This window comes from Salvia hispanica, chromosome 5 (assembly GCF_023119035.1).
Source record: "Salvia hispanica cultivar TCC Black 2014 chromosome 5, UniMelb_Shisp_WGS_1.0, whole genome shotgun sequence".
Taxonomy (NCBI): Eukaryota; Viridiplantae; Streptophyta; class Magnoliopsida; order Lamiales; family Lamiaceae; genus Salvia; species Salvia hispanica.
In genome coordinates this window covers 17,257,927-17,269,210 of record NC_062969.1, presented here as the reverse complement: position 1 = coordinate 17,269,210, position 11,284 = coordinate 17,257,927, and the positions used below count along the sequence as shown (strand labels likewise).

Here is an 11,284-nt window from a genome sequence, read left to right as displayed (position 1 = left end):
TATTCGAGTTGTGGGCTAGCAGGCAGGTTAATCGGGCTAAAAGAAATAATTAAAATAATTTTTTTATTCTTAAGAATTATAGGTAGAATGATTAATATACTCTACATGTCCCATAAAAATAATCTTTTGTTTACATTTTGGGATAATCCAAATTGGTCACCTATTTTTAGCAAGTTTTTTTCTCTCTTATAAGGTGAGTCGCATTTTCCACTGACAATACTCTAATCACTTTTTCCTTTTATCTTTCTCATTTACCAATTTTTGAATTAAAATATGTACCGTCTCCAAAGCTCCTATTTTTTATGGGATGAAGAGTGTATAATATCAAATCAAAAGTAGTCTTTCGTCTTTTACTGTAATCACATTATTCCAGGAAATTATCAATCTTCAGATTACATTAATTATCAGAATTTGAAATATATTATTATTCATATTTAGTACTAGGATTTGTAAAAGTCAATAACATTGTTATTGTGATTTTATGGAAGTCTAGAAATTAGGCATTAAAATATTAAAATCCTCATGAATTTAAAAAAAAATTATATTAAGAGCATGTAATGTGATTGAAATTATTTGATATTCTATATAAATTCTTTATTTTGTACATGTATAAGTAATAAGTAGAGAATGTCTGAATGTGTATGTTACTGCGGAAAATATCACTACATATATAATGGGTGCAAAATATATTATGGGGAGTAGTGTATTTTACTTTTATTTTCTTCGCAAAGAATTTAAGTATACAATAAATTATAAAAAAATATATATGAAGTCCTAATTAATTATTATACTTCCAGTATTAATAGGCATTTTGCTCTTTTATGGAGTATATTTCATTCAAATAATTTGCTCTTTTTGACGTGGAAAAAAAACGTTAATGACCAAAATTAGATTTCGTTTTGATAGATATACACTTAAATATTTGTCTACTGGCAGATATGCAAATGCGAAACTAAAATATAATTTGTTTCAAAATAATTCTAAAATGTAGTATAGTTTATAATTTAATTAATATGTTTTATTATTTTATAGTATATTAGTTAAAATGTACATACACAACAAAAATAAAGAGTTTATAATTCATAAATAGCGGATTCAGATCAAACTGATGTTCTTTCATTCCATATGAATAGTCCTTTTTTTTCATTTTTGTCTATTCCAAAAAAATAATTAATAAAATGTTTGTCTTTTATGAAATCACCAGATTTTTTATTAACAATACTTCAATCACTTTATATTTTTATCTATCTTCTATTTTATCAGATTCATATGAAAATTCATGTCATTTTCAAAATCCATATTTTCATAAAAGAATATTAGTTTACTCTGTGTACATAATTAAGATTGAAGAGGCATAATGATCTAGCATTTAATTAGCTACGCCATTATTTCACAACATTCTCCATCTCTATATTTCTGAATTCATGACCAATCGAGACAAGACCTAGTTAGTTATTTCTCTGTCCTACTAGGGTTTCTTTTTATCGTTGTTTGCGAAGATAATATGAAAATAAAATTTGAAAGAGAATAATATAGAAGAGAGTCGTATCTACGTTATTCTCTTACTTACTTTACTTTTTGCACTCTACTATTTATTATCATTTTCGCAAAACAACGGTCGAATAAAAATGCCTCACTTTATGTGGGATGGTGTCCCTACCATCCCATCCAAACGGATATCTTAAGAATGTCCCGGTTTGGATGGTGGACGCTTATTTAAGGGACACGCACTAGGGCCACATGGCATTGCCTAGTCGAGCTGTGTTGCCCACTTACCCCCACGAGCGGGCATCGTTCTAGCCGTTTAAATTTGATTTAAAAAAAAAAAATGGGAAAGTTTAAAATCAATAACATTTTTTTACGTCCTCTAATATTACCAATTTTTCCCTCTTTATTTTTTCATCATTTTATCCTCCAATTTCATCCTAAATCATATATAAATACCATATTCATCACATAATTGTTTTCGAACCAAAAAAATATTTCTCACTTATTTTCCTCTATAAAAAATTCATATGCATTTTTGTTTGTATCTATAATTCTAAATAGTGTACTTTTTAATGTAAATTTTAATTTTTAAGATTTGAACTAAGTAATTTTTAATTTTTAAGAATTTAACTATGTATCTTTTAATTTTAGGAATTAGTAATCTAATTTTAAATTTTTAATAAAGTTTATTAATGAAATATTTTTTATTAATTATTTTTTTAAATTGTAGGGAATGAAATAGGGGATATGTGTTGTCAATAAATTAAGTTTTATGGTAAAAAGTGGTGGACCTATATATAATTAACTAACGATAGTTGTAAATGTTCTTATAGTGTATAAATTCATGATCAAATGACTTACGGAGAAGAAAGTCCTCGCAAACCTAAAACAATGCAGCGACTGTGAATAACTCATCTCCACATTAACTAGATCGTGTGGCCTAGAATTAACGTAAAATCCCCTTCTCCCAATGGCAAGCCGTCTCTATCTGCAATTGGCTCGTCATCAGCGCACCGATTAATTAATTTTATAAACTATGCATTTTTATTGAAATATAGAATAAAATGATTATAATATACTATTAATTTAATTGAATATAGTATAATGTTTCTATATTCATTTTAAATAAATCAAATTTACTATGATAATTTACTTTATAAAAAATAGAGTAATCCAATTATTCTAATTTCTTCTATCAAATTCCTTTCCGATCGTTGCCACTTGCCTTGTCCGTTAATTAATACTTCATTCGTCTCAAGATAAGCTGACATTCTTTTTAGCCTTCGTTTTAAAAAATGATATAAAATAGTTAGAGTGGAGAGAATAAAGTATGTGAGAAAATTATGCAAAGGATAGTTTTCTCTACATAATTTTACTCTTACTTTATTTTTTCACCACTTCAACTATCTTATATTATTTTTCCAAAATGAGTGAAAAAAAAACGAATAGCTTGGGAAGGACATAATATGTAATCATGAAAAGCCTTCAATAGTTGATTTTCAAATAGAATGATCACAGTTACTTATTCTATTAAAGAAGATATTAATAACGTATAATTTTTCTACCAAAAAAAAAAACGTATAATTTACTCTAATTCATTGTGTTGCAACACATACTATTTTGTCCTCAAAGAAGTACATTAAATGAGACAAATTTGGCGTTTGAAGAAATAAACAAATAGTTTGATAATCACGAAATAGAATCACTCTTGTTTATATAGAAACGAACGAGCCCTAAACAAGAGCTAAACACAAAGCCACCGAAGCGGCGGTCACTACACCAGTTTGAACCATCACGGCGGCGCTGTGATGCGCCGGAGCAGGGGCGGGCACGGGGGCGTTATCAGCGATGGGCGATGGATCGGGAGCGGTGGAGTGGTGGTGGTGGTGGTGGTGATGCTTGTCGTCAAATTCTGTACCTTGAGAAAAGCTCATTACATGAAGAAGAGCCAAACATAGAAGAAGAGCTCTCCACAAAGACATTTTTTCACCTATTTGTTGGGAAAAATGATGGGATTAGTGTGCCTACTTATAACACAAATATTGGCCACGTGTTAAATTATTATAATTGATTCTCGTTTCACAATTTAAGTATTTTAATTATGAGGTCTCAATTTGAATATGAGTGGTGAATATTGACAAAATATGGTATCTGTTCCGGAGGGATCACCTCATCTACTTTCTTGTACATTCTTTAAAAACTTGACAAGTGGATCTTATTTTATAGAAAGAAAAATTATTTCAGAATTTATTTCCTGCACTATCTCCCTACTATATTTAGTTATGTTAACTCTTGTAAACAAAAAATATAAATAGTCAAATTTTACTTATTTAAAAAAAAATGTAATAAGAGTAAATCTTTACGTATTTCAAAAGTTATAAAAAGATGATTTTTTCTTTTTTTATTTAATTGAAATAATTTGGTTTGTAATATCACTAAAAAAACTTTAATTGTAATTAATTAGAATTTGACAAAACTTTTTGATTTAAATAACTATTATCTCAATAAAAATATAGTACTATAAGTATTTATAAAATTTCCACAAAAATAATTGTAAAACTTTAATTAGTTAAAAAAATTGAAATAATTAGTTGACTCTATTATTTTTTTTATTGAGAAAGATAATATAATTAGTTAGATTTAAAATATCAGAGAAAGTAAAGGAGAAAAATAATAGAGAGTTATATCATGAAGTTTAGTCAATTTCTAATTATTAAATTTTTCCTAAGATCGATTTCTTTTATATATTAAAAACCAAATTATTTTAATAAAATAAAAAAATTGAAAGAGCTTAACTCTTTTATATAATCTTTTGAAATAGTAAAATTTAACCTATTACTATATTTTTATTAAAAAAGCGTTAAAGATAATTATTTCAATTTAAATTTTTTATTAACAAATGTTAAGACAATTATTTCAATTAAACATAAAGAGAGATAGAGATGGTGTACCATGTAGGAAATATGTAGGTTGTATTGGAAATAATTTTTCGTTCTATAAAATAAGATCCACTTGTCAAGTTATTAGTAGTGTATTAAGAAATGTAGCATACAAAGTATGAGTGATCCCTTCCGTTATTAGGAATCGTATTGACTTTCTTGCACTCGTTTATAAAAAATGATAATAAATTGTTAAAGTGGAGAAATGGTAAGTCTTCTCCGATTATTTTCTTTCTTATTTTACTATTCTCCACTTAAACTATTTATTACTATTATTTTTATAAAATACATTTTAGAATGTAATACTATGAAATTTAGAAATATTAAAAATAAAATACATTTTAGAATGTAATACTATGAAATTTAGATATATTTAATGTCATCTCTAGTCGTTTTCTCTTCCAGTATGCCAGTGTATCATTGATTTGAAAAGTAATTGTTCTTTTATGGAAATGAAATGAGAATGAACCGTTTCGCGTCATCATTTAGCATTACTAAAATTTAAGGCGCTTTCAATTGCTTTTAATGTACAGAGATAGAGCATACCAAAAATAATTTAGTTTGAAAATGTTGGGAATAAGCGAAAAGGGCTCGTGAATGAAAATAATTATTCCGCCATTCATCGCCAGCCAATAGTTAAAAGTACGGTATTTTCTTCGATTTCTAAAGCAGAAATTCTTCCTATTCGATCTATTTTATAAAAATAGAGATTTTGTATTTTAGAAAGTTGATTTCACAATCTGCAAATATTAATTTTATTTTTTTTCTTTCTTTGTCTTACTTTATTTCAAAATGAAAATAGTTTCTATTTTTATGAAACGGATGAGCAAATACTTAAGTGTATTTTTTAATTTGCAAACAACTACTACTCCACCGTCCCACGGAAAATAGCCCTATTATGAATGCAGCGGGTTTTAATGTGGAATTGGTAAAGTAATTAATGTGCCCGGACTTATTCTTGTAAATAAACCCAACAAATAAACAAGATAAACCAAGAAATGGAACAAGAAAAATGGATAAAAGGATAGAGGATGGATTAGTGTTATGATTTAGGTGAAGAACAAGAAAGGAATCCCAAAGGCACTTTCACATACAAACACCTAATGGCTCACAAATAGCAACACAAGAACTAGCAAGCATACCTTTACAATCAACCTTAGCTGAAAAAGATCGAATGCAACCCGAAGGAATTTGATAAGTCTTCAAAAGATGAAGAAGGTGAGCTCTCAAATATGGAGAAATGGTCTCTTACAAATATTCAAAATGTGAGAATGAAACCCTACAAAACAGATATTTATACTAAAACAAAAAATAATAGGGAAAATAGTCTTTAAAATCTTAAAAAATGGCATTTTCGGGCAAAACGCCCGGCCCGGGCGTTTTGGGGCCTTGCCCGGGCGTTTTCTCTGTGGTCAGGGCATTTTTGGCAGTTCTGCACGACTTTCGTCAAACGGCCATAACTTCTCATCCGAGCTCCGATTGAGCGTGTAAGGTACTCACGCGAAGCTCTTTTGACGATGAAGATAATGGTGGTCTTAGAACAGAATTTGGACATCATTTTGATAGGCAAATTCTGGTTTGAGTCAGACCTCGAATCGGCTTGTCCTTTGTCATATCTCCACCTTTTCGGACCCAAGCAACCCATGGCCTCGATTCCGTTGCATCCTATGATTGTAAATACCCGGATTCACATCAGTAATAGAAAAGGGGAAAAAAAGAAAGAGGAATTAGTTGTAGTGGAATGGAGATCCAAATTTTTAAAGAGGGTTTAATTGTGTTAGGTAGCAAATGGGGGATCATTTTTCAAACTTGGTCTATTTTTGGAAAAACCAAAAATGAAAAATGTGGTCTATTTTTCGTGGACGGAGGGAGTATGGTTTAACGAAGTACTTCCTCCTTCCCAACTTGTTTGAATTGTACTCCTCTGTCCCACTAGAAATGAAACGTTTCCTTTTTATTGTCCCATTAAAAATGAAACGTTTTTTAAAATAGAAATAATTTTATCTCTACTTTTCCCTCTCTTACTTTACTCTCTTCTTTAACTCACAAACAACACTACATAATATCTTGTCCGAAAAACAAACGTTTCATATTTATTGAGACGGAGAGAGTATTTTTTTTTCGGATGTCCCAATTTAGTTGAGTCATTTTCCTTTGTAGAAAAAATATATCTAATCATTCATATTTTATTCTCTCTCCTACTCTTATATTTTACTTTATTTTCATTTATTTCATTTAAAAGAATCTCTTAATCTCTTTGCCTAAAAGAAATGTATTAATTAAGTTGACGAATGGAATATGTTGCAGTGGAGTAGTGAATCAAGTGCAGTGTAATGCCCTCAGTGCAACACTGTATATAATGCCGATAAGATATGCATATTTTCAAAAAAAAAAATTTTAAATTTAATACAATTATCAATCGGATCGTTTTAACCTTAATGTCTTACTCACGTAAAACTAATGTACACACTAAAACTCTAGATCTTCACCATCCATTTTTTTATTAAAGGCTCCATATTTGGTTTTTTTTTAATACTCCTCCTCTCGTACAATTAGATCGAATTTCCATTTTCGTCCATCTTATAGAAAGAATCCGTATTCGTTTTTGAAAATCTTTTCTATTTTTTTCTTTACTTTATCTATATGGGTCTCACCTTCATTACACTATTTCAATTTATTTTTCTCATTTTTACTTTTATTTTATCATTTATGAACTCCACGTCCATTAGTACTATTTCAACTTTTCCTTCTCTCCTATTTACCATTTACGCATCAAAATCCAGTTTATTCTCTAATGGTCAGGGAATGGATAGAGTATAACATTAGGAGTCATTTTTAAACCCTTTCCCGTAAATATATCCATGTAACTATAACGTATACTCCTCCATTGCAATTCAACATTTTATTTATATTCATACTTTTCCAACAAAATAAATTATTTCACCTTTTATAAAAATTAATATATTTATTCTCTTTTACGTTATCCAATTATTGAATTAAAATTCAAATGGCAAACACTGTCGCAAGTATTTTATGATTTTTCTCCATGTTCTTGAATATGCTCATAGTCATGTGCTGTGTTTTGAATTAAAATTCAAATGCACCACCCGCAAGTATTTTATGATTTTTCTCTATGTTCCTGAATATGTTCATGTCTGTTTTTAGTATTAAAGTATACGACTTTATTGTTATTAAGAAATCGTTGATTTTAATATTTACCACGCATGACTCACCATCCAAAATAAAGATTAATATAGAAATATTTCGAACTGGCAACATTAAAAGAATTTCAATGAATGTAGTATGACAACCGCAAAATGCAAAGGCAATGAGTCACTCTGAAATTCAGGAATTTCAAACGGGAGAGAGAGAGAATCCAGGTTCATTAGAAGTAATATCACACAAAACACAGGGTTAAGCTTGAGAAACAGACAAGAGTAGATGTAAATCCAAGTTTAAAACGGTAAAAGCAAAAGCAAAAGCAAGCAAGGCTAATGGATCTATTTGAGAAGCGTTTACGATGGACTTCACATTGAGCTTCTTCAAATCAGTATAGGATTGCCACATCCAACAAACATCACGGTGCTCCAGATATGTAAACCATGGATAATGCAGCTCCCACCTACACCATTTCTTTTATTTAGTAAATAAATCTGATGCCAACTATTATGTCATGTCATGCCATGTCAAACAAAACAACGTTTTGATGGGGATGGATACACACCTTGTAAATAATAGTGTCGAACTTATTTAAAGGGATCCCATCTATCAGTGGGGGATTTGGCGAGGGTGAGGGTCACCAGTTTCTGTACAAATTCAAAAACAATGACCAGTTAAGTGGCGATAAGTATCATTGAACTTGGGACAAATGAAAAGAAAAAAAAGAATAAACCTGGTTGAATTTTGACAACTGATCAAAAACATCTTTCCCCCACAAGTCCCTCGCCAACAAACAGAACAAGGTCTGGACTGGGGCGAAAATTTTTGACAGAGCTGCATGAGTGGTTCGTTATCCTGCAAACATGAAAATATCTCAAGGGCCCACGCACTTAGCTGGAAAATGCACTCAAGATAACACGGGACCCAGCAGCTTGGGGTTTGAAATAAATCATGTAGCAATGGAACATTAACCAAACAGAAAAAAAAAAGTCATTGTGCACATAGAAAACCAGAACATCTGTAATCTCCCTGCTTTTCCCCAGCTGTATCCACCAGAACAACTTTCTAACCCATTTGGCTGGCCTCCTGGATTGCTTCTTTAGCCACAACTGCAGGATCCTTCTCATAACCTTTCTGAATATGGGAATCTGATGGTGAAAGGATCGGAACTTTCCCAGTTAGAAGTTAGAACTATTTCATTTAAGACATGTATATGCAGATAAAAAAAGTGTGGCACTACAATAACCTGGAGTCTCCCGTGCATGGGTAAGCTGCTCCAGGCACCGGGGATCTGAATGTGTCACAGGCAGCCATCATTACATTGACATTATGCTGTTAAAGCCAGTGGGCAACCTGGCAAAGATATATTTGAAAATCATAAAAAAGAGAGTGTGCAGAGGGTGAATCTTCAATTTGAATTAAATGTGAACATAGACTACCTTAGCAAGATTTTTGTTTTCCTACTCCATTAACTCCGACAAAACCACAACAAAAGGTTTTCCCCTTTGCTCCTTTTTTGACATGAACACCCCCTCAAAATATCAATTTGAGCTCTAGGATTTAAAAATGCGAGTAAGTGCATTTTCCCATAGCAGCCGGGAAGAATAAAGAAAAACCCCATTAGATCACTGAGGAAGTTCTAGATATGAACCAAGAGAAATAGATAGAAGCAATTATTCCTAATTATCCATATAGATGTGAAAATTTTCACTTTTCCTGCCTGATAGAAGAGGTTCAGATATTCTTAGATACCTGAACTGTTGATGAGACTCTTGTGAAAGAAGTAGTTTTTTCCCCTCAAGACTTGGGGCCAATGGGTTCCCCAAAGTTTCTCAGCTATTTCCTCTGCCTTTGGGCGACCATTCAAAAATAGGAACAAAAAATTTCCAAACACTTGATGGAAATTGCAATGCTAACTTGTATAGGTGAAGAAAAAAATTAGTAGAAATCAATTGCCATGTGATTTGACCCCAGAAGTGGAAGTTGTAGAGATAAGACACTACAACTTACCGTTTTTGGTCATAAGCCTGTCCTTTAGAGCTTTAAGAGCTGGTTCTAGGTCAGACTTCTCCAAATTTGCTTTACCTGCAATACTGAACCAGATAAAAAAAAACGTATCTTTTGTAACATTGTTAATAAGCTGAAATTATACGCCTGAAATGCAAAAGGATTGACAATAAGTTGCCCCCCCCCCCCAAAAAAAAAAAAAAAAATCCCAGTCACACTATCTTCATGGTCATATTCATTGGTAAAATGCCTGAAGGAATACATCTTGACTTGCACTCCATAATGTACTTTTGAACCATTACTCATTTTGTTGCCTCACATTTAAATAAATAAAGGGGAAATACATATTGAAGAAAAAGCTCTAGCAACATTTTCCATGTTTAATAGATTGAACATTTTAAGTAGAGGAGAAAAAACATTTTAGCTCAGTTCAGGTCAAAGACAGATAATGTACCTTTTGGAACATGGATGAAAAAACCCCCCTTTCTTCTTTTCCCCTCATTCTTATTATCCTTTGCAGTTTTCTTTTCCCTCCTCACTTTCGCCACTGTCACTTCACCCAAACTCATCTTTGGGCCATCATACTCTCACCTTGATCTGTGGAAACAACTGATATTTCTGTTCCCCCCTTCTCACTCCCTGGATCAGTGAAATCTAATTTTGCCTCTTTTTGGGGAATCATCCCAAACTCTGTTCTTTTTTGGTTTTCTTTTTAGGGTTCCCCTTTAGAAACCTTTTACAAAAATCTCAGTTTTTTTTTCCCCCTTGGGCCTAAGCTTTTGTAGCTTATTTACATCAAAAGCACCAGTGTTGGAAAAAGCCCTTCTCTTTCCCATTATTTTTTTAAATTTGTAGTTGGTTCCCCCTTTCCAATATGATTATTCTTGAGATTTCCATTTTCTGAAAAGGGGGCCTTTTAAGTTTTCACTGGCATGATCATTTCCCGATTCACCCCCACTCTTTTTTTATTACCTCCATCCATGTTTCCATTTTGCACATTCCCTTTCTTTCTAGAAAGGTTATTGTTCATAGGCTTGACCACCTGCTTTGATTTCTTCATTTCCTCTGCCGAGCCTCAGCTTCCTTCTTAAGCTGTTGAAATATATCATCGAAGTCATTGTATAAAGTTCGCTTTGGATCATAAATCACCGAGAACTCTTGCTTAACCATAGACAGCAAATCGTCAACATACAAGAGATGGAGAATACGCTGATAAAAGCGACAAAAACAAGCCCCAGATCATTGTGAAACGTCCACTTAAGAGTGTATGAACAACCCGGGGCATCATAATTGTCGATGCAGCACCTGACCTTTCCTCCAAAAGGCAGGACCTTATCAGTATCAATAGGCGACCCTCTAAGAGCATTCCCAAGCTCTTTGCAAGTCCAGAGGATTAAACCTCCTCTTGTTAATATGAGTAACTGCTCTAACATCTCTAGAGCTCAGAAAGTCCTATCCTGCAAAAGTATTGCAAAAAAGTGATGTCTTCAGAAACCTTTTAAAATCACCAATTCAAATAATAAGTTAAAATATTCGACGATTATCTCCGAAATAATGAAAATTTCATAAAAACCATTGAGCCACTGAGCAATTAATGATAGTCAAACCCACACACAGAAAAAAAAGGCAAACACAACTTTAAAAAATTTCCAAAGTAAATTAGGCTCCTTGATAGCTACTTAATCTGCAAT

At 31.8% G+C, this 11,284-nt stretch overlaps 1 pseudogene; it reads right to left on the bottom strand.

Moving 5' to 3' along the window:
- Positions 1 to 7,841: 7,841 nt before the first annotated feature.
- On the bottom strand, positions 7,842 to 11,026 carry LOC125189534 (annotated as a pseudogene).
- Positions 11,027 to 11,284: the final 258 nt, after the last annotated feature.